Source organism: Macaca mulatta, chromosome Y (assembly GCF_049350105.2).
Source record: "Macaca mulatta isolate MMU2019108-1 chromosome Y, T2T-MMU8v2.0, whole genome shotgun sequence".
Taxonomy (NCBI): Eukaryota; Metazoa; Chordata; class Mammalia; order Primates; family Cercopithecidae; genus Macaca; species Macaca mulatta.
In genome coordinates, this window is record NC_133427.1 from 8,929,649 (window position 1) to 8,955,167 (window position 25,519).

Below are 25,519 nucleotides of genomic sequence, written 5' to 3' on the forward strand. Positions count from 1 at the left end.
TAACTCTGTTGAAGTACATGTAATCTATACCTAATTTGTTCAGTTGTTTTAATTAAAAAGGCATGCTAAATATTTTCAAATACTTTTTGTGCCTCTAAAATAAAAAATAAAGGTGTCTAGCAGTAAACTGAATTAAAAGATAAACAGTCTCTACACTATAAATTACAAAAAATTGATGAAGAAACTAAAATCATTTCAGAGACATTTTTTTGCTTTTGAGTTATAAAAAATATTGTTAAAATTGCAATGCTACTCAAGGTAATCTACAGACTGAATGTAAACTCTATAAAAATACCAATGACATTTTTTCACAGACAGTTAAAAAAATAGGCCTGAAATTCATGGGGAAACAAAAAATCAAAACTCCCCAATAGCTAAAGTAATCTTGTGAAAAAGGTACCTGAAAGTAGCTTGAAAGCATCAAACTACCTGATATCAAAATATATTGCAAAGCTGTAACAAGCCAAACAGCATGATACTTGCATAGAAAACAGACCCATAGGCCAAAGTATCCAGTGATCTCATTAATAAATGCATAAAACTAGAGCCAAATAATTTATAAGTTGTATAGAACACACATTTAAGAAAAGACAAGGTTTTCAGTGAATGCTGCTAGAAAAATAAATCATTTACATACAGAGGAATACAACTAGGTGCCTTCCTGTTACCATATCAAAACAACTTAGTTACAAATAGATAAAAGATTTAAATGTAAAAATCAAACATAAAACTATTTGAATAAAACAGAGAAATCTCTTACCAGATAGGACAGGGAAAAAAATTTAAGTAAGACCTCAAAAGCACAAGCAACAAAAACAAAAGGAGACAAGTGAAATTACCAGAAGGTTAAAAAAAAAGAAAGAAAGAAAGAAAGAAAGAAAGAAATTACATAGCAAAAATAAATTAATAGAATGAAAAGACAAGTTACAGTGTGAAAAAATATATTTGCAAAATATACATATGGCAAGAGATAAACATACAGAATACATAACAAATTTAGCAGCAAAAACTAACACAATATTTAGTAACAGGCAAGAGATTTTAAGTGACATTTCTCCAAAGAAGACATACAAATGGCCAAGTATACGCAAAGATGGTCATCATTATTATTAGAAAAATGCAGATTAAAGCCACAATAGGATGCCAAACCACTCCAGTTAAAATGACAATAATCAGAAATGATACTTGCCTAGCACTTTCAACAGGAGGCATTTGCCATATCTCTGGGCCTATCATTTAGGTAATATGATTTTCCTTTTCCACCTGGATACTGCCCACAAGCGACGTTGTCCCATACAGCTGGGAGTAACCCTGAAGTTATGCAACTTTTCTGCCAGGAGCTTGCCTAAAAGTAGAACATAGGAATATTTCTGCCTCAGCATTTAGGTTATGTGGCTGTCGTTCCTGTTTCATTACCACAGGGTAAATGTTGACTTATACCTAGGCACAATTCACAGGCGTGATAATGACTTTCATATGTGGACCCCAGAGAGAGAAGTAATTTTGACTCTTGTAACTTACTTTAGAAACACTTATGATGTCTTAAATCTCTTTCTAGCAAAAAATTTGCAGAATAATACAATAGTCTCAGATAAGTTACAGCCCTTGGCTTATACAGAGAGTATCATAACAGAACTCAGCAGTAAGTTAAAATTGTGAGTCTCATATGCACACACGGCTGACAGTAAGGACTCTCATATCTCACATATATGGAGCCAACTGTCACTTGTAAAATCAGGACATGTATAGTATTGTAAATCTCACCTCTGGAATATTCTGCCAGTATGAATATGATATAAATATTTGCCAAGCATCTGTGTGATTTGACTCTCTAGACTGGTTCCAACCCATACATGGGACTGTGATCTCTAACTGGGCCAGACTCTAGGCGATGTGACTCTCTTGCCTGGGTCCTTCTTTCAGTAAGGATTGTGACACATCACCAGATCTGGCACCCAGGTGATACATTCTTTCCTGGACAATATCCACAGACATTATTGTGACATATCACTGTATTGACTAAGTAGGTGAGGTAACTCTCTTCTCTAGAATGGGGTCTGAACACAGAGAGTGCTAGAATGATGTATTGCTAGGCCAGGTACACAGTTGATGGCACTCTTTTGCCAGGGCTATGTTTTAAGGAGGGTATTGTGACATATCTCTGGGCCTATCACCTAAAGGATATGACTCAATACTTGGGCCTCACCCACATAGAACGTTGTAACATAAAAGTTAAACCTGCAGAAAGGTGATGTAACTCATTCACCTTGGTGTTGTTCTGAGGAAACCATGTGACATATTTCGGGACCCAACCCTTAAATGTGTTAGAAGCACATAGGTGATACAACTCTCCTTTTCTGCCTGAGTCCTTCTACTGGGGCATTGGGACGTATCTCTTATTTCTGTGATCTGAGTGATATGACTCTCTTCCCCCTCTTGGACCTTTAAAAGGGTGGGATTTTGACATCTTACTGAGTCCAGCATTTAGGTCATGTGACTCTCCTATATTTTTCCTGAACCATGCCCAAAAAGGGAAATTTTGACCTATTGCACCCAGATGATGTTACTTTTCTGCCAGAGTCGTGAATAAAGATAGAATTCTGGCATACTGGTGGGTCCAGCACCATGATGATGCTACTGTCTTCCCTGTGCCAGAGCCACAGGGAGTATGGCCCATTCTGTAGGTGTTTTGGCTCTCATTCCTTGGGTAAGTTTTTTCACATGTGGCATTGGTCCAGCACACAGTTAATGTGACCCTCCTTTTTAGGTTCTGCCTAGAGAGGGCATTGTGACATATTGCTTGCCACATCAACTAAGTGATGTTAGTATTTTACCTAATTTTTTGCTCATAAATGGGATGATGACATATACCTTGCTTTAGTTCACAGGCTGAAGACTCACATTTTTAAGATTGTACTCAAGTAATATAACTCTTCTGCAAGGGTTCTGCCTACAAAGGAGATTATTACGTATCCCTGGCTCAGGACCCAGATGATGTGACTCATCTATCTTGTCTCTGTCCAGAGGTGAAAGTGTAATATATACCTGGATTCAGTTCACATGCACAGCATTAACTCTCATACATAGATCCAGCCAGTGAAGGTATTTTGACTCTCATAGAAAATCTTACAGCCATAGGTAAAGTCCTAGATCTCCTACCTGTAAGAATTCACAGAAAAGTATGCTACTCAGTCTTCACATAAAGCCTGAGTGATATAAAGAGTGTCATAATAGGCAACAACAACCAGGTGCTATTGTGACTCTGGGACACAAACTCAACTGACATGACATCATTCTCACAAACAAGCAGAACCTAAGAATGAGGTACTAAATCTCTCACATATAAGCAGTCAAAGGTTGCAATTGTTACTCTCATGCATGAATCTGACACACAGATGGTTTTGTGAAGAATGAACCGTGACTCAGCAGACCTGAGGGGCTTTGACACTCCTACTGGAATATAATCTTCAAGTGGTATTGGGGTTTTTATACATGATTTTGTTCATTGTTGAGACTGTGACTTCTGTACTTTGATCTAACTCATAGGAGGTGTTGACTGTCATACCCGAAGCCAAAACTTGTGTGGGACTATGCAACTTATATCTGAACTTTTTCAAGTGTGTGATTGAAAAGTATGAATTTGCCCAGCATCTGAGTGTTTTGAGCCTCCTTTCTAGGCCCAGAACACGTTTGAAATTGTGACATATGTGCACCAAGCACCTAAGCAATGTGTAACACCTTCTTTGTCGAAGCAACAAAAGACACTTTTGCATATTACTGGAACCAGCACTCAGCTAATGTGAAATCTTAGCCTAAACCCTGCCATTGTTTCTTTCATCTAGGTGCATGATGTAAGTGATGTGACTTCCTTCTACTACCTTAGTCACGCACTCCTGGTGCATTGTGACACACAACTGGGTACAGCACCCACATGATGTGACTCTTTATTGGGAGGGGTTTCTGCGGTTCTGCATATAGGAAGCTTTGTAACATATCACTTGACTCAGCACCTAGGTGATGTTTCTTCTCTCTTACCAGGACCCTGACCACCAAAGAGATTGTGAAATATTGCTGAACCTAGCACCAAGGTAAGGACACTCTACTGCATTGTCCCTGCATATAGGGGACATTGTGCCATATATCCAGGTCAATTGCATAGGTAAATTTTTTCTCCTCTCCTGCCTAAGACGTGCCCACAGTGGGAATATAGTATATCACTGAAACCAGCATCCAGGTAATGTGACTGTTTCCAGAGTCCTACCCACAATGAGAATTTGGATGTTTCAATGAACCAGCACCCCTCAGGTGATGTGACATTCCTTTCTTTTTTTTTTTTCTTTTTTATTATTATACTTTAAGTTCTAGGGTACATGTGCATAACGTGCAGGTTTGTTACATATGTATACTAGTGCCATGTTGCTGTGCTGCACCCATGAACTCGTCAGCACCCAACTACTCGTCATTTACAACAGGTATAACTCCCAATGCAATTCCTCTCCCCTGCCCCCTCCTCATAATAGGCCCCGGTGTGTGATGTCCCGCTTCCGGAGTCCAAGTAATCTCATTGTTCAGTTCCCACCTATGAGTGAGAACATGCGGTGTTTGGTTTTCTGTTCTTGTGTTAGTTTGCTAAGAATGATGGTTTCCAGCTGCATCCATGTCCCTACAAAGGACACAAACTCATCCTTTTTGATGGCTGCATAGTATTCCATGGTGTATATGTGCCACATTTTCTTAATCCAGTCTGTCACTGATGGACATCTGGGTTGATACCAAGTCTTTGCTATTGTGAATAGTGCCGCAATGAACATATGTGTGCATGTGTCTTTATAGCAGCATGATTTATAATCCTTTGGGTATATCCCCAGTAATGGGATGGCTGGGTCATATGGTACTTCTAGTTCTAGATCCTTGAGGAATCACCATACTGTTTTCCGTAATGGTTGAACTAGTTTACAATCCCACCAACAGTGTAAAAGTGTTACTATTTCTCCACATCCCTTCCAGCACCTGTTGTTTCCTGACTTTTTAATGATTGCCATTCTAACTGGTGTGAGATGGTATCTCATTGTGGTTTTGATTTGCATTTCTCTGATGGCCAGTGATGATGAGCATTTTTTCATGTGTCTGTTGGCTGTATGAATGTCTTCTTTTGAGAACTGTATGTTCATATCCTTTGCCCACTTTTTGATGGGGTTGTTTGTATTTTTCCTGTAAATTTGTTTGAGTTCTTTGTAGGTTCTGGATATTAGCCCTTTGTCAGATGAGCAGATTGCAAAAATTTTCTCCCATTCTGTAGGTTGCCTGTTCACTCTGATGGTAGTTTCTTTTGCTGTGCAGAAGCTTTTTAGTTTAATGAGATCCCATTTGTCAATTTTGGCTTTTGCTGCCATTGCTTTTGGTGTTTTAGACATGAAGTCTTTGCCCATGCCTATGTCCGGAATGGTACTACCTAGGTTTTCCTCTAAGGTTTTTATGGTATTAGGTCTAACGTTTAAGTCTCTAATCCATCTTGAATTAATTTTCATGTAAGGAGTAAGGAAAGTATCCAGTTTCAGCTTTCTACTTATGGCTAGCCAATTTTCCCAGCATCATTTATTAAATAGGGAATCCTTTCCCCATTTCTTGTTTCTCTCAGGTTTGTCAAAGATCAGATGGCTGTAGATGTGTGGTATTATTTCTGAGGACTCTGTTCTGTTCCATTGGTCTATATCTCTGTTTTGGTACCAGTACCATGCTGTTTTGGTTACTGTAGCCTTGTAGTATAGTTTGAAGTCAGGTAGTGTGATCCCTCCAGCTTTGTTCTTTTGACTTAGGATTGTCTTGGAGATGCGGACTCTTTTTTGGTTCCATATGAACTTTAAAGCAGTTCTTTCCAATTCTGTGAAGAAACTCATTGGTAGCTTGATGGGGATGGCATTGAATCTATAAATTACCTTGGGCAGTATGGCCATTTTCACGATATTGATTCTTCCTATCCATGAGCATGGTAAGTTCTTCCATTTGTTTGTGTCCTTTTTTATTTCACTGAGCAGTGGTTTGTAGTTCTCCTTGAAGAGGTCCTTTACATCCCTTGTAAGTTGGATTCCTAGGTATTTCATTCTCTTTGAAGCAATTGTGAATGGAAGTTCATTCCTGATTTGGCTCTCTGTTTGTCTGTTACTGGTGTATAAGAATGCTTGTGATTTTTGCACATTAATTTTGTATCCTGAGACTTTGCTGAAGTTGCTTATCAGCTTAAGGAGATTTTGGGCTGAGACAATGGGGTTTTCTAAATATACAATCATGTCATCTGAAAAGAGGGACAATTTGACTTCTTCTTTTCCTAACTGAATACCCGTGATTTCTTTCTCTTGCCTGATTGCCGTAGCCAGAACTTCCAACACTATGTTGAATAGGAGTGGTGAGAGAGGGCATCCCTGTCTTGTGCTAGTTTTCAAAGGGAATTTTTCCGGTTTTTGCCCATTCAGTATGATATTGGCTGTGGGTTTGTCATATAGCTCTTATTATTTTGAGGTATGTTCCATCAATACCGAATTTATTGAGAGTTTTTAGCATGAAGGGCTGTTGAATGTTGTCAAAAGCCTTTTCTGCATCTATTGAGATAATCATGTGGTTTTTGTCTTTGGTTCTGTTTATATGCTGGATTATGTTTATTGATTTGTGAATGTTGAACCAGCCTTGCATCCCAGGGATGAAGCCCACTTGATCATGGTGGATAAGCTTTTTGATGTGCTGCTGAATCCGGTTTGTCAGTATTTTATTGAGGATTTTTGCATCGATGTTTATCAGGGATATTGGTCTAAAATTCTCTTTTTTTGTCGTGTCTCTGCCAGGTTTTGGTATCAGGATGATGTTGGCCTCATAAAATGAGTTAGGGAGGATTCCCTCTTTTTCTATTGATTGGAATAGTTTCAGAAGGAATGGTACCAGCTCTTCCTTGTACCTCTGGTAGAATTCAGCTGTGAATCAATCTGGGCCTGGACTTTTTTTGGTTGGTAGGCTCTTAATTATTGCCTCAATTTCAGAGCCTGCTATTGGTCTATTCGGGGATTCAACTTCTTCCTGGTTTAGTCTTGGAAGAGTGTAAGTGTCCCGGAAATTATCCATTTCTTCTAGATTTTCCAGTTTATTTGCGTAGAGGTGTTTATAGTATTCTCTAATGGTAGTTTGTATTTCTGTGGGGTTGGTGGTGATATCCCCTTTATCATTTTTTATTGCATCTATTTGATTCTTCTCTCTTTTCTTCTTTATTAGTCTTGCTAGCGGTCTGTCAATTTTGTTGATCTTTTCAAAAAACCAACTCCTGGATTCATTGATTTTTTGGAGGGTTTTTTTGTCTCTATCTCCTTCAGTTCTGCTCTGATCTTAGTTATTTCTTGCTGTCTGCTAGCTTTCGAATGTGTTTGCTCTTGCTTCTCTAGTTCTTTAATTGTGATGTTAGAGTGTCAATTTTAGATCTTTCCTGCTTTCTCTTGTGGGCATTTAGTGCTATAAATTTCCAGCTACACACTGCTTTAAATGTGTCCCAGAGATTCTGGTATGTAGTATCTTTGTTCTCATTGGTTTCAAAGAACATCTTTATTTCTGCTTTCATTTCGTTATGTACCCAGTAGTCATTCAGGAGCAGGTTGTTCAGCTTCCATGTAGTTGAGCGGTTTTGATTGAGTTTCTTAGTCCTGAGTTCTACTTTGATTGCACTGTGGTCTGAGAGACAGTTTGTTATAATTTCTGTTCTTGTACATTTGCTGAGGAGTGCTTTACTTCCAATTATGTGGTCAATTTTGGAATAAGTGTGATGTGGTGCTGAGAAGAATGTATATTCTGTTGATTTGGGGTGGAGAGTTCTATAGATGTCTATTAGGTCTGCTTGCTGCAGAGATGAGTTCAATTCCTGGATATCCTTGTTAACTTTCTGTCTCGTTGATCTGTCTAATGTTGACAGTGGAGTGTTGAAGTCTCTCATTATTATTGTATGGGAGTCTAAGTCTCTTTGTAAGTCTCTAAGGACTTGCTTTATGAATCTGGGTGCTCCTGTATTGGGTGCATATATATTTAGGATAGTTAGTTCTTCCTGTTGAATTGATCCCTTTACCATTATGTAATGGCCTTCTTTGTCTCTTTTGATCTTTGATGGTTTAAAGTCTATTTTATCAGAACTAGTATTGCAACCCCTGCTTTCTTTTGTTCTCCATTTGTTTGGTAGATCTTCCTCCATCCCTTTATTTTGAGCCTATGTATGTCTCTGCATGTGAGATGGGTCTCCTGAATACAGCAGACTGATGGGTCTTGACTCTTTATCCAGTTTGCCAGTCTATGTCTTTTAATTGGAGCATTTAGTCCATTTACATTTAAGGTTAATATTGTTATGTGTGAACTTGATCCTGCCATTATGATATTAACTGGTTAGTTTGCTCGTTAGTTGATGCGGTTTCTTCCTAGCCTCGATGGTCTTTACATTTTGGCATGTTTTTGCAATGGCTGGTACCGGTTGTTCCTTTCCATGTTGAGTGCTTCCTTCAGGCTCTCTTGTAAGGCAGGCCTAGTGGTGACAAAATCTCTAAGCATTTGCTTATATGTAAAGGATTTTATTTCTCCTTCACTTATGAAACTTAGTTTGGCTGGATATGAAATTCTGGGTTTAAAATTCTTTTCTTTAAGAATGTTGAATATTGGCCCCCACTCTCTTCTGGCTTGGAGAGTTTCTGCCGAGAGATCTGCTGTTAGTCTGATGGGCTTCCCTTTGTGGGTAACCCGACCTTTCTCTCTGGCTGCCCTTATGATTTTTTCCTTCATTTCAACTTTGGTGAATCTGGCAATTGTGTGTCTTGGAGTTGCTCTTCTCCAGGAGTATCTTTGTGGCGTTCTCTGTATTTCCTGGATTTGAATGTTGGCCTGCCCTACTAGGTTGGGGAAGTTCTCCTGGATGATATCCTGAAGAGTGTTTTCCAACTTGGTTCCATTTTCCCCCTCACTTTTAGGCACCCCAATCAGATGTAGATTTTGTCTTTTTACATAATCCCATACTTCTTGCAGGCTTTGTTCATTTCTTTTTCTTTTTTTTTTTCTTTTGTTTTCTCTTCTCGCTTCATTTCATTCATTTGATCCTCAATCGCTGATACTCTTTCTTCCAGTTGATCGAGTCGGTTACTGAAGCTTGTGCATTTGTCACGTATTTCTCGTGTCATGGTTTTCATCTCTTTCATTTCATTTATGACCTTCTCTGCATTAATTACTCTAGTCATCAATTCTTCCCTTTTTTTTTCAAGATTTTTAGTTTCTTTGCGCTGGGTATGTAATTCCTCCTTTAGCTCTGAGAAGTTTGATGGACTGAAGCCTTCTTCTCTCATCTCGTCAAAGTCATTCTCCGTCAAGCTTTGATCCGTTGCTGGCGATGAGCTGTGCTCCTTTGCCAGGGGAGATGCACTCTTATTTATTGAATTTCCAGCTTTTCTCCCCTGCTTTTTCCCCATCTTTGTGGTTTTATCTGCCTCTGGTCTTTGATGATGGTGACGTACTGATGGAGTTTTGGTGTAGGTGTCCTTCCTGTTTGATAGTTTTCCTTCTAACAGTCAGGACCCTCAGCTGTAGGTCTGTTGGAGATTGCTTGAGGTCCACTCCAGACCCTGTTTGCCTGGGTGTCAGCAGCAGAGGCTGCAGAAGATAGAATATTGCTGAACAGCAAGTGTACCTGTCTGATTCTTGCTTTGGAGGCTTCCTCTCAGGGATGTACTCCACCCTGTGAGGTGTGGGGTGTCAGACTGCCCCTAGTGGGGGATGTCTCCCAGTTAGGCTACTCAGGGGTCAGGGACCCACTTGAGCAGGCAGTCTGTCCCTTCTCAGATCTCAACCTCCGTGTTGGGAGATCCACTGCTCTCTTCAAAGCTGTCAGACAGAGTCCTTTGCGTCTGCAGAGGTTTCTGCTGCTTTTTTGTTATCTGGGCCCTGTCCCCAGAGGTGGAGTCTACAGAGACCAGCAGGTTTCCTTGAGCTGCTGTGAGCTCCACCCAGTTCGAGCTTCCCAGCGGCTTTGTTTACCTACTGAAACCTCAGCAATGGCGGGCGCCCCTCCCCCAGCTTTGCTGCTGCCTTGCCACGATATCTCAGACTGCTCTGCTAGCAATGAGGGAGGCTCCGTGGGCGTGGGACCCTCCCAGCCAGGTGTGGGATATTATCTCCAGGTGTGCCTGTTTGCTTAAAGCGCAGTATTGGAGTGGGAGTTACCCGATTTTCCAGGTGTTGTGTGTCTCAGTTCCCCTGGCTAGGAAAAGGGATTCCCTTACCCCTTGTGCTTCCCAGGTGAGGCGATGCCTCGCCCTGCTTCAGCTCTTGCTGTTCGGGCTGCAGCAGCGGACCAGCACCGATTGTCTGGCACTCCCTAGTGAGTTGAACCCAGTACCTCAGTTGAAAATGCAGAAATCACTGGTCTTCTGTGTCGCTCGCGCTGGGAGTTGGAGACTGGAGCTGTTCCTATTCGGCCATCTTGCTCCGCCCCCCGACATCCCTTTCTTCTCCCTGCCCATAAATGACATTGTACCATATACCTGAGACCAGGTCAAAGGCCTAATAATGACTTTTGAACCTGAAGCTAGATTATGAATGATGGTGACTCTCATCCATGAATCTTCCAATAGGTGTTATTGTGACATTTGCCTTTGCCCAACTCCTGAGTGATTTAATAATCCTGCCTAGGTGTGGAGCCCACAGAGGACATTTTGACATATACTTTGGCCAAGATTCTCAGTGATTTGACTCTCGTGGGGCTTTATAGCGTCATCGGAAGGTATCATAACATATTTCTGGACCTACTATCTAGGTTATGTGACTCTCCTCTCCTACTTCCAGTGAAGAGTGTAGCATTTTTAAGCACTGTATACAAATTACATGACACTCTTGCCTAAGACCTTTCAACAGGAGGCATTGTGAATTATCTCTTGTCCCATCATTTAGGTAATACAACTTTTCTCCTTGCTGGGCAGTCTCCACAAGGGTCATTATGCCATAGAGCTGGGCCTAGCTGTGACTTTTCTTTTGGGACACAGTCTACAAAGAGAATATTGGAATATTTCCGGCTTAGGATTTAGGTGATGTGGTCCTGTCTATTTAATAACTGCAGAGGGGATGGTGACATACAACTAGGCACCACTGACAGGCATCATAATGACTCTCATGTGTGAACACAGCCAATAGGAGAAATTTTAACTCTTATAACTAGGGTTAAAGACATGAATAATGTCCAGCGTCTTGTTCTGGCAAATGGTCACAGAAATTTACAACAGTACCATATATCATGAAATTTTCTTGGGTGGTTCAGAGAGTTTCCTAACAGGGTCCAGCAAAAACTTAAAGTGTGACTCTCAACTACACACTCAGGTGAAAGTAAAAGTTGTTATTCTACCTTTACAAAGCCCATTGTTGAGGTCCTGAGTCTAAGAGGTAAATACAGCACCAGGTTGAAATTGCGACTTTCATAACTGAATGTAGCCACAGGTGGCATGGTAACTAATTTCTGTACCAAGCTCACAGGCATAATAATGGTCTTATCCCTGAAGCCAGCCTATAGGAGAGATGCTGACTTTCATACCGAGTTTAGGGAAATATGTAAGATTGTGAGTCCATATAAGCATGTAGGCCTCAGAGAGGTGTGCAATTCTCGTGCATGTTGTATAAAGTTCTCAGATGTTGTAGAGAGCATTGTACAATGACTAGGACACACGTGAGATTTTGACTCTCATATACACAACTCTCATATACACAGTGGTGTCACCCTTAAAGATAAGGACTTTGTGTTATATTTCTTGGCCTAGTACCCAGGTGTTGAGACTTTTTGGTTTAAATTTATTTGCAGAAGGGCATTGTTACATATCACCAGATCAGAATCATGATACTGTGAGTCTTCTGCCCGGGCCCTGCAAACAGAAGATATTTTCACATATCTTGGGGCTTACTGGCTAGGTGATATGTTTCTCTTGCCAGTGGCCCTGCCCACAGGGTACTTTGACATATTGCTAGATATAGCATCTAGGTAATGTGACACTTCTTTCCTGCCTAGATCCTACCCACTAACGAAATTGTGACATACCATTGAGTGCAAAACCTAGGTGAGTTGATGCTCCTCTTTGTTCTGGACCCTGCAGAGACAGAGAATTATTACATATTGCTGATCCCAGAACCCATGGGTTGTGGTTCTCTTTTGTTTCTTTAAACCTGTCTACATTTGGCATGGTGACATATTACTTGAGGATGTACCCAGGTGATGTAGCTCTTTTGCCTGCTTGCTGTTCACATGGTAGATTGTGACATATAACTAGGGAAGCTCCCAGGTGTTATGACACCCATTTTCTGCCTGGGCCCTCCCTACTGGGAACACTGGGACATATCTCTGAGCCCATGACCTAAGTTAAGTGACTCTCTTCTTCTGCGTGGTATTTACAATAGGTGAATTGTGACAGATTGCTGAGCCCAGCACTCAGGTTATTTGACTCTCCTTTTTCTCTTAAACCATGCCTACGAACAGAAATTTTGACTTATTGCAGGGCCCAGCATCCAGGTAATGTTACTCTTTTACTCGGGTCCTGTATATAGACAAAAGTATGGCATAATGCTGGGCCCAGCACCCTGATAATTTAAACCTTACAACTGTGCCAGAGCCAAAGAAGGTATTTTGACATATCCTGGGCCCATTATGTAGGTGTTTTAGTTCTCATCCCTTGGCTCTTTTTCTTCCACATGTGGGATTGTATCATATTGCTGAGTCTAGCACCCAGTTCATGTGACACTAATTTTTGTGCCCTGCCTAAAAAGGGTAGTGTGACATGTTGCTTGGCACAACACCTAAGTGATGTTACCCTCCAGCCTAGGTTTTGCCAATAAATGGGACTATGACATATACCTTGCTTCAGATCAATGGCATGATGATCTATCTTATATTGGAATCCAGCAAATAGGAGATATTTTGCCTTTTATCTAGGCTTAAGGCAATAGCTAAAGTCCTTGTTTGCATATTTATACCATGCTGACAGAACTCTACAACACTAACTCACAATATACAAACTCCATTGGTGGTACAGAGGGTTTTGTAGATCAGTCAGGGTGGTGGGAAATATTATAGGAAACACCTGAACCTTCTTGGAATACTAGGAGGTTTTGCAAAAGCTTTGGAAAAGAATTTTGGCTGAAGGCAGCCAAATTCTCTTTCCTGGGTGTCTGAGAGTAAAGGATAGAAACAAAGGAATATAAGGGAACGTATCTAGATGAATTGGTTTACTTCTGTCTCCAGAAACCAGCCTTTGATCATTCATGCACAGGACTGCTCTCCACTTGGGGGGTCGACATTGTTTTTTACCCACAAATTGGGTTTGTTCCAAGCCTTTGTCATTAAATCTGTACTAACTAAATGTGAGTATCTCAGCTTATGGGGGCTGCACTCTAGGCTGTTTCTGCACTGCCCTCTCAGATGCTTCTGCAGCTGCACACTCTTGGCAGCTGCTGCACTCCATATGTGGAACAAGCCTCTAAGCAATATAACAATTTCCCTGACTCTACCTAAAACAGACACTTTTGTATATCACTGGGACCCTCACCGAGGTGGTTTGGTGGTGTCTGAACCATAATTCAGTAGACTTGTGGTGCTTTGACTCTCCTATTGGGATACAATCTTCAAGTGGGATTGGCACTCTTATAAATGGATTTTGCCCATTGCTGAGATTTTGACTCCTGTACTTCAACCCAACTTATAGAAGGGGTTGACTCTCACACCCAAAACCAGTACTTGCGAGAGACTATGAAACTTATTTATCAACATTTTCAAGTGATTAATTGAGAAGTATGACTTTGCCCAGTGTCTGTGTATTTTGACTCTCCTTTCTACCTCTGTAGTACAGATGAAATTGTGACACACGCAACAAGCACCTAACCAATGTATAACACATTGTTTGGCAATGCAACATAGAGTAGTTTTACATATCACTGAGACCAGTACCAAAATTCTTGGTTGGAATTCTGCATACAAAGAGCGTTGTACCTTTTACATAGGTACAGCATGTAAGTGAAAATATTTCCTCCTACTCTCTTGGCCCTGCACTTAATGTGCATTGTGACACATAACTGAACACTGCAGGCAGGCGATGTGACTCCTTTTTGGTGGGGTTTTGACAACAGGAATCTTTGTAACATATCACATGGTTCAACACCTCTGTGATGTTTCTTGTCTCTTGCCTGGGCCAGGATCACCAGAGAGATTGTGACATATTCCTAAATGCAGCAAAAAAGTAAGATCATTCTCCTGCTTTGTTCCTGTTATGTAGGTGCCATTGTGACATGTATCTAGGACAATTGCCTACATGAAGTTTGTCTCCTCTCCTGACTTAGCCCTTTCCAGAGCAGAGATTTAGATGTCACTGAAACCAGCATCTAGGTGATGTGACTCTTCTCCCAAAGTCCTGCCCACAAGGAGTATTGCAACCTTTCACCTGACCAGCACCCACTCAGGTGAGGTAACTTTCCTTTCTTCTCCCTGCCCACAGAGAGGGCATAATATTGTGCCATATACCTGAGACCAGATAAAAGGCCTAATAATTACTCTTGTACCTCAAGCCAATACATGTGCAGAATGGTGACTCTCATCCCCCAACCTTTCCACAGATGTTATTGTGACATATACCTTGCACCACTCCTGAGTAATTTAATAATCCTATGTAGTTATAGCCCACAGATGTAATCTGGACATACACCTGGGCCAAGAACCCTGGTGATTTGACTCTCCTGTCTTAACAGTATCCTCAGAAGGTATCATCACAAATCTCTGTACTGATTTTCTAGGTTATACAACTCTTCTACCCTTCCTGAATTCTGCTTCCAGGAAAGACAATAGCATTTCTAAGTCCTGAATCCAAATGACGTGATTCTTTTGCCTGTGCCCTTTCAACAGAAGGCATTGTGACTTATCTATGAGCCCATCATTTAGATGATATGAGTCTCCTTGCCTGTGTGGAAACACTCCACAAGGGCATTATGCCTTAGAGCTGGGCTTAGCACCCAAGTTTTGTGACTTTTCTCTTAGTTCCCTGGCTACAAAGAGAATACTGGAATATTCCTAGCTTAGGATTTATGTGGTGTGGTTGTCCTGACTACAGAGTGGATGGTGACATATTCCTAGGCACAGCTAACAGGCATGATTATGACAATCACATGTGTACCCAGCCAATAGAAGAAACTTTGACTGTTGTAACTAGGTTTAGGGACATGAGTGATGTCCTGGATGTCCTTCTGGTAAAAAGTCATAGAAGATTACAACACTCACTAATATTTTATAACAAGTTTTGGATTGTACAGAGAGTGTCATCACAGGGCATAACACACATGAGTCTCATGTGCACACCCAGATGACAGTAAGGACTTGTCTGTGGCATATTTTCCTCTGTTAGATTTCACTTTTAGATGGCAATGACTTATTGAATCACTTGACTTAGGTCTATGAAGCAGGCACTGATGTTGGACTGGAAGAAAAAGCACCGTTGTTTGGTAGCATGATGGCTGGGATCTGGCATGATGTGGAAGAAGGTCAGAATCATAGTTCCTCTTCCACTCCATTCTGTGCCCCCTACGGATACTGTTACCATACCGTACTGTGGGTGCAGCAGGAAGCCCACACACACACAGCAGGAGAGTTGGTCACAATGACTCTCTGCCCTAGTGGCTGGAGGAATGCCCCAAAGGCTCCATGCTGTGCCATCAACTCTTTAATTACCAAATTAAAGAAGGAGTGGTCCAGGGTGTCTGGATGGTGGTTGGAAGCTTAGCAACTGGAGTTAGTGATGACTTACCGATCAACACACAAGGATTTCAATATTTTAACAGCTAGTTTGGTGATATTATTCTGTTTCACCTCAATAATATATCAGCTTGGACATGCCTTCTGTATCAGGCCAGGGTCAGTGGTTGTGAATTTTCCTACGCACCATGTGGTAATCCCCAGATCATCCTGAAAGCTCCAATAAATCACTTAGGCTCAGTTGCAAAAATGAACCCAAGCCAAACCAAGAAGTGCAAAGCACGTAAGTAGTGGAAAATTGATCTGGACAGCAGTAACAAGAATGGCCCATTTCCCTGAGCACAGTCATGGCATCTAGTAGTAGAGGGAGCAGTTGTGTCTACCATGTGACAGATATGGTTCTAAGCATTCTCACATCTGTTATGCTTTCAGGACCTGAACTTAGTGAAACTGAAGTCTGAATCCTTGTAAGTTCCTCAGTGTCTAACAACCTCTGAAAAACTGACATAATAATAGTACTTACTGCAGGAAAAGTCACAAGTAGAAATGAAAATTTTACCCTAAAGGAAAGTTGAGTCTTTGTCCTTCCACTAGGTAGTTAAAATGTCCCACAGGACTCATTAGAGCTCTGATTTGATTCTAGTTGATATGGTTAGATTGTGTCTCTACCCAAATCTTAACTTGAATTGTGTCTCCCAGAATTCCCACGTGTTGGTGAGGGACCCAGTAGGAGGTAATTGAATCATGGGGGCCAGTCTTTCTCATGCTATTCTCATGACAGTTAATAAGTCCCATGAGATCTGATGAGTTTATTAGGGTTTTTGCTTTTGTTTCACCCTCATTTTCTCTTGTCACTGCCATGTAAGAAGTGCCTTTGGGGCTGGGTGCAGTGGCTGATTCCTGTAATCCCAGCACTTTCAGATGCTGAGGCAGGTATGTCACATGAGGTCAGGAGTTCAAGACCAGCCTGGCCAACATGGTGAAACCCCATCTCTACCAGAAATATGTAAATTAGCCAGGCATGGTGGCACATGCCAGTAAACCCAGCTACTGGAGAGGCTGAGGCAGGAGAACTGCTTGAACCCGGGAGTCAGAGTTTGCAGTGAGCTGAGAGTTCACCATTGCACTCCAGCCTGGGCAACAACAAGAGGGAGACTCCATCTCAGGAAAAATAATAATAATAATAATAATAATGAAGTGCCTTTGGCCTTCTGCCATGATTCCGAGGCCTCGCCAGTCATGTGGAGGTCTTAGTCCAATTAAACCTCCTTTACTTCCCGGTTTTGAGTATCGAGATTTTATCAGTAATGTGAAAACAAACTAATACACTAGTTATACAATGTAAGTCCAGGAACAGGGACTTCAGGAGAGGAAACATCAATCTGCAAGTACTGGAAAAGGGTGTTATCTTTAAAATAATGAAGTAGAATTGTAGAATTCTGGAGTTTATCAATATCCCTTGAGGTCGATTAATGATATGGTTTGAATGTGTTTCCCAACATTCATATGTTGAAGACTTGATCCCCAGTATATTACTGTTGGGAGGTGGGCCCTAACGGAAGGTGTTTGGGATGTGGTGATACCACCCTCATGAATGGATTAATGCTATTATCTCAGGAGTAGGTTCCCTATAAATGGACAAGTTCAGCGCCTCTTGTTCTCTCTCTCCCTCCTCCACTCTACTTGTTTTTCCACCATGCGATGATACAGAAAGAAAGTCTTCACCAGATGCCAGGGTTTTTGACTTGGACTTCCCAGCCTTCAGAATCATGAACCAATAAGTTTGTGCTCATTACACATTACCCAGCGTGTGGTATTCTGTTGTAACAGCATAAACCACAATAAGACAGTAAGAGCCAATTTCCTAGCCCATGATTATTTCCAGGTATTTCAACAAAATTACATTTCTGAACCTGCAAAGTTTGGAACCAATGCCACAGGGTAACTTTGTGAAAGTGTGGATCATTTTCTGAAACCAATTTAAGGTGCCAGCTCATATTGGAAGGCATGTCCTACCTCCCTACTACCTTCTCTCCTGTTTTTCTCCTCTCTCGTTCAATTTTGTGCTTTTTTCTTCTTTCTTATTCATTTCCACAATGAACTGACTCTTTGTATCCCCTTCAAATTTTTAGGTTGAAATCCTGACCCTCAGTGTGATGATATTTGGAAGTGGGGTCTTTGAGAGGTACTTGGGTCATGACAGTGAACTCTCATCAATAGGATCTTAGAAAAGTGACCGCAGATATTTCTCTTGCCCTCTGTCTGCCTTACGAGGTGATAAGATTTGGCTCTGTATCCCCACCCAAATCTCATCTTGTAGCTCCCATAATTCCCACATGTTGTGGGAGGGACATGATGGGTGATAATTGAATCATGGAGACAGGTCTCTCCTGGGCTGTTCTCATGATAGTGAATGGGTCTCATGAGATCTAATGGTTTTGGAAATGGCAATTTCTGTGCACTAGCTCTCTCTTTGCCTGCTCCCATCCATGTAAGATGTAACTTGCTCTTCCTTGCCATCCACCATGATTGGGAGGCCTCCCCAGCCATGGTGAATTGTAAGTCCAATAAACCTTTTTCTTTATTAGATTGTTCAGTCTTTGGTATGTCTTTATCAGTAGTGTGAAAACGGACTAATACATGAGGATTCAACAAGAAGTCAGCAGTCTGCAATCTGGAGGAGGGCTCTCACCAGTACCTCACTATGCTGGCACCATGAAATTGGATTTCTCACCTTCAGGACTGTCAGAAATAAATTTCTGTTGTTTATATGTGACTCAGTCTATGGTACTTTGTTAGAGCAGCTCAAACTGTCTAAGAAAATCCTCTCTATTGCTCCATTCTTTTTCCCCTTTTGCTCTGTTTTATTTATCATTGTGAGCCTTTATTAATATATTCTCTTCCTCTGCCTCATCCTTCTACTCAATCTCTTTTTCCTTCTTCTTTATTTTTTCTGAGGCAGGGTCTCATTCTGTCACCCATACTGGAGTACAGTGCCATGATCTTGGCTCACCACACCCTTGACTTCCAGAGTTCAAGTGATCTCCCAACTTCAGCCTATTCAGTAGTTGGGACTATGGGTGCATACCATCATGCCCAGCTAATTTGTATATGATTTGTAGTGATGTGACTTCACCATGTTGCTCAGGCTGGTCTCAAACTCCTGAGCTCAGGTGATCCACCACCTTAGCTTCCCACAATGCTGGGGTTACTTTTTCAAGTGTTTTAGTACTTTAAAGGAGCTCAAATGTAATATCTCAAGTGGAGGAAATCTTATTTAAGCTACGCAGAAGCAATTTGGTAAGTGGAGTTTACCCCAACTCTACCAGCTGAGGCCCTCTGATTCCTCCAGAGACAACATAGAAACACCATCAGAGACTAAGAGATTCAACAAGTGTCCAGCACAGGACTGAGGAAAGACGTGGGTCTCAACATCACACTGCATTGTCATTTATTAGATCTCCCTCCAAGGCTGGATGAAATAGCTCTCAATAGTTTTCATTTCCTTTTTCTGATTCCAAACTTGCCAATCTTACAACAAATGTAATTGCTGAAGGACATCAGTATTGGGAAAGTAGAAGCCCTGGTCTTGGGATAGGAATCATTTTGTACTTGGCATAGGGAGATTCACTCTGCTGAAATGTCTGATTTAGTTTATATCATTGTCTCCCTGAATCTGTTCATTTTGGAGTACCAACCTATTTGGGCTCTTGAAATTCAGCAAGATCAAAGACTGTTCAGAGGCAAGTTCACCAAAACTAGGTCATCCTGGAGACTTCATGGTAGTCAGAAGGCAGGCCTGCATGCAGTGTGGCCCCCTTTCCTTTTGTATTTAGTGCCCCAGTGAGAATGTGTATAATTGTGAAAATCTGGAAGCAGTAAAAATATTCAGGATTAAGAAAACTGTGATAGGGATGGCCTGAGTTCATAAGTGGTCCCCAAAGAAGAGTAGATGGAAAAGTATTTTATAAACAAGAAATTTGGCTGCTATGACAACTTTGTAGCAGTATGAAAGTGTCTGACGTGGTATTAACAGACAAAATGATAATGACAGATAATTAAATATCACTAAATTGTAGACATCAAGATCAAAATGGGAAGAATGGAGATGTTAAAACATAGACAGTTGATTATTACATTCTGACTGAAAACTTTTTAAGAATTTTAAATTTTGTATTAGCCAGTTTTCACTGTCATAAAAATAACTCTCAGTCTCTTAATAGCTTTGACCACCAATGTTTATTTCTTGTCAACTGATTAGCAGGTTGATCAAAGGCCACATGTCGGTCAGCATGACTAGGCTGTACCCAAGACTTTAATATAGATTCAAGTTTGCTCCATGTATCTTCCTTCTGAGACTGACTACTGAGACAACAATGACCTGGGGTATAACCTTCTCTTAGCAGAGATCCCAAGACTAAGAGGGGCAAGCGAAGACATGTGATATCTCTTAAGGTGTCATCTTGGAACTGGAGTGTGCCACTTCTGATCACATTCCACTGGCCAAAGCCAGATATGTCCAAGCCCATAGTTAGTGGGATAAGGAAGTATACTCCACCCAGGGAAATTGTTGAATTGTGTCACCTAAACTTCACATGTTGAAGTCCTCACCCCTAGTACTTAATGATATGACTCCTAGTACCTCAAGATATAACCTTGTTAGGAGATAGAATCTTTACAGATACAATCAACTTAAAAAGAGGATATCAAAGTAGGCCCTAATCGAACATGAGTGATGTCTTTATAAAATGAAGAAATTTGGACATAGAGACACAAAGGCAAGACAATGTGAAGACTTAAGGAGGAGATGGTAATTTACAAGTCAAAGAGAGAGGTCACAACCCTCAGGAGGAACCAACCCCACCAACATCTTGATCTCAGACTCCCAGCTTCTAAAGTTGTGAGAAAACAAATTTCTTTGGTTTAGATCACACTAGCAAACTCATACAGAAGGTTGGTAAGAGAAGGAAGGAAAGGAAGAATTCAGGACAAATAATGCAATCTATAATGATGTTATTCTGCTGAACATTTTTAAAATTAAATTCAACATAGTAGGGTGGGTGTGATGGTTCATACCCATAATCCTAGCACTTTGGCAGGCCAAGGTGAATGGATTACCTGAGGTCAGGTGTTCAAGACCATCCTGACCAACATGGAGAAAGCCCATCTACACAAAAAATACAAAATTAATCAGGTGCAGTGATGCATGCCTGTAATTCCAGCTACTTGGGAGACTGAGGCAGGAGAATCACTTGAATCCAGGAGGCGGAGGTAGCAGTGAGCCGAGATCACACCATTGCACTCCAGTCTAAGCAACAAGAGCAAAATTTGGTCTCAAATAAATACATAGATAAATGAACTTAACATAGTGAAGAATTCATTGCAAGTTCTTTTCTCATTAATGATAAGTCTATAACATCAATTACAACAGCAATAATTAATCAAACTCAAGCGCTACTATATGCCAGGCAGTGTTCTAAGATATATATAGAGAGATATATATTAGTCCTTAAAACAAAATAGCATGTATGAGGTAGAACTATTGTTATGTCCAACTTAAAACATAAAGAAGCTGTGACTCTGTTGCTGGTAGTTAGGCATGAGTTGGGCAGGACAGGGCTCTCCTCCCATCCATTCGACATGTCAGGTAATGGTTCAACAATTATCTCATTGCCTCTCTAAAAATGACAATTCGGCAGCACCCCCAAGATTCCAGTTCCTGATGCTCCATGCCAGTTAACGTCAAAATGTTAATTGAATGCAAGCTCCAGGGAGAAGCAATTTCCTGGCCAAGCATGTTAAGAGACAAAAACAGTGAAGTATGATCTTTTGGGGGCACATGCCATAAGAAAAGGGAAGAAAGTTTCAGATGAGCATGTGGATAACTCCCTAAACACTGCAGGTGCTCAATTCCCAAGGATAAGGAAAGCACTGGACACGTGGAAAGTCCACCCTAATGGAAGGATCGCGGGAAAGAAGGAAGCCTAAGAGCAAGGTTAAAGGCTGCTTTTTTTGTAGTCTTCTTTTGTTCTCTTTTCTCTTTTGGACCTTCAGGTGCCCACTTAGGTCTCTCTCAAGAAAATTTTCCTTTTTTTCTTGTTCTAAAGCCTTTCAGAAAACTTTCATTCCTTGTCTGAAACTTGCCTTGGTATGTTTTTCTGCTTTTTGCACCTCAGTCAAATTCTTTCTTCAAAGGAGGCAAGGACTGAAGTTGCTATAGATGCATATGGATTGACTGACGGTAATTTGCGGTAACTCAGTTCTCTTTCACTGGTAACAGCCCTGCTAAGCCACTTGCCAAAGCTCACACAGCACAGTGGCAGACCATGGATATATCCCAAAAGAGTTATATTTGCAGATCCTGAGCCCCTAATCAAAATGTGGTACACCATCTCTCATGCTCAATACTGTATTTTCTCCAATATATTTGAACGATTGTCTAAATCAGGCAGACAAGTTTCATTTCTTATAGTCTGCAATCTTATGTGACTGGCCCCTGCAGACCTCCTTGGCCTCATCTCAAGTCACTCTGTTCTTCAGGCACATTGATCTTTTTCTTGAACACACCAGGCTTGTCCCCATCTTTGCTTAAAGCCTTTGCATTTGCTGTTTCTTCTTCCTGGAATACCCTTCCCCCAGATCTTTACTGGATTCATCTTTGTGTTATTCATGTCTCCACTTAAATGGGATATTCCTTAGAGAGGTCTTTTGCAATCACCTATCAAAGTAGCTAACTCCCATCCTACTCTTTATCTTATCTCATTGTTTCCTTTTTTTTTTTCCATGGCTGTTATCAATATCTGGAATTATTTTTTAAAATTTACTGTTTACTTGTTCATTTTCTATCTTCCTCCCTCTGGAATGAAAACTGCATGAAAGAAGAACTTTATCTATCCTGTTCATGACTAGTCTCAGTACATAGAGTGTTTGATATTAGAGAATAAATATTTGTTGAGTAAATGAATAGGGTTCTCACTCTTTCATAACACTAAGTGAACTTTCCAGAAGTACTCAGTCTTCAAGTCTCCCTCTGTCTTCCAGACAGTACAAGGAAATCTGGATACATATAATCCACATAGGGGCAGAAAGATGCTACTGAAGTCAAACTTATTTCCAATAAGACACAGTCTTGAGTCTTAGTCATTGTGGTTGAAGGCAAGTGAGGTCATCCATTCTATTAAAGAAGAAAAGTCAGATGGGAAATAGTCATGTAAGATGCAAGGAGAACAGATAGAGTTGAACTTCCATAACTTTGGCTTCACAAGGATTATTTACTGTATTGGATGAGGCTGAGATTGTCTTGAGAAGATGCTACTTGAGTTATTTGTGTTTAAATTAGATTTGGGCAGCCAAACTATCTGGGGGGGGGGGTTAGGGTTCAGTGCCAAGGCTCTGATCTTCACTCAGCTGCAAGCACATAATTGCCCTGCAACCTCTGCCTCATGGGCTGGAAGTCTGTTCTCTTGCAATCATTGGGAAGAATTGGAATCTGAGTTAGTTTCTGTTTTCTTATTAAACCATCCCGGGGAATGAAGTGGGGGATAATAATCAAAATTCTAAAGTGCAGCTTTGACTACAGTCCAATGTCTTGGCTGACCCTGAAACATCTCAGATTTTGTGTCCTGAGACTCTGCTGGCTGATGACCTGGCCACCAGCATTCCATCTCACATCCCAGAAATCTGAGCAATGCTGCTTCACATGTGGAGAGGTAGAGGATTTAGTGGGTTAGTTGAAACTAAAATGTCTGCAACCCTAAATCCTGCCTATGTTTTGGAGTGACTTTTTAGACAGGAAAGTCACCAGTTACTTTGTAAGAAAAATAGAGACAGATAGAAGTGAGAGTGAAGGACAGGTAGACTAAAAAAGTGAGTCTAGTTTCTTGCTTCCACTCACTGACCCCAAAACTAACTACTATCCTGATATTTAACAGCATGGATTAGTTTCACCTATTTTTACATTGGCTTTTTTCATTCAATATTTTACTTGTGAGATTCATCTATGTTGCTGTGTGCAGCAGTACTTTACTCATTCTCATTGGTGTAGAGTATTCCATTGTGTGAATATACCACAATTTATCCACGCTACTATAAATTCAGGATATCTTTCCTCAAAGAACCCAAGATTCATGGCAGAATTTGGTAAATGTTGAGGTTTGATCTTGATGGGAGACTACAGATGAAAAATTAGAAGATGATATACTTAACTGTATGCAGAGAACAAATGCATCCACTTTTTTCTTTATTTTATTTTAAGTTCTAGGATATGTGTGCAGGATGTGAAGATTTGTTACATAGATAAACATGTGCCATGTTCGTTTGCTGCACCTATCAACCCATCACCTAGGTATTAAACCTGAGATGCATTAACTATTTTATCAAATTGTGTTCACTTTTTCAGACGACCAGGATCAGGTATGGGGAAGGGAAGGTGAGAGTTTTGGACTCCTGTCTTTGTCAGTATAAAAGGCTTCCCACTGGTAGAAGGGGCTTAGGAATCACTGGCTATTCCCCCAACCTAGAGAAACTCACTCAAGATTTTTTCAGTCCAAAAAAGGAAACTCTGGATCTGGATGAAATTTCTCATTCTGTAGGGAGGGCTACTGAGATTAGCAGGCACCCATCTGTCTGTACATACACTCATTTCTAAATTTTTAATGAAATTTTATGTGCTTAAAGTTTTTATTGAACTATACATACAGGAAAGTGCATATATAACAAGTGTAGTAGTTGATGGGTTTTCACAAACTAAACAGACATAATTGGCATCAGACCAAAAAACAGAATATTGTCCCATCTCAGTCATCCTGCTTACCCCTGCTTCCACTCACTGTCCCCAATACTAACTACTATCCTGACATCTAACAGCATGGATTAATTTCACCTATTTTTACATTGGCTTCTTTAACTCATTATCTTACTTGTGAGATTCATTCATGTTGCTGTGTATGGCAGTACTTTAATTATTCTCATTTGTGTAGAGTATTCCATTGTGTGAATAGACCACAATTTATTTATCCATGCTACTATTGTTGGACATTTGGGTTGTTTCCAGTTTGAGACTATTACCATCATAGTTCTATAAATATACAAGTATACATTTCTTGGTTTACACACATATGTGGAATACATGAGGAGTAATATTCATTGGTCATATGATAAATGCATGTTTCATTTGTTCTTTCTATATTTATGTTCTTGGTGATCTCATGGAATCTCATAGGGTCCAAAAAACACCTATATATCAACAGCTGACTAGTTTACATATCCAAGCCAAACTGCCAACCATCTCTCTCCCAAACTTCAGAGTTATATGTATATATACCCATGTCTTATCAAATTCTCCACTAGAATGTCTAATAGATATCTTAGACAAAACATGTATGAAACCAATTTCTGAGGCCATTGCAGTAATATATATTCACAGCCATCTTGTGAGTATGAGGAGCGCTGGCATGAAATCAATGCCAACATGTTGAGAATGGCAGAGTAGAAGATGAGTCAGTGTACTTGAAGACACATTTGACCCACTCTATAACCAACCTAATGGCTGTTCTAATTCTAGACTTCTTGATTTTTGAGATCATAATTTTTTTCATTTGAGTTTTCTGTTACTTGTTGCTACAATCAGCCTAATTACATTGCACAAACTGGAGGACAATCTAATGGAGAAATCAGTATTTTTTCCTGATAGTCTTCTTTAGTCTGTTTGCCCATCAGAAAACTAGAGACAATGAAAATAATGGGAAC

At 40.6% G+C, this 25,519-nt stretch overlaps 1 pseudogene; it reads left to right on the plus strand.

Moving 5' to 3' along the window:
- Positions 1-25,519, plus strand: part of LOC144329444 (polypeptide N-acetylgalactosaminyltransferase 15-like) — a 173,030-nt pseudogene that overhangs the window by 60,528 nt on the left and 86,983 nt on the right.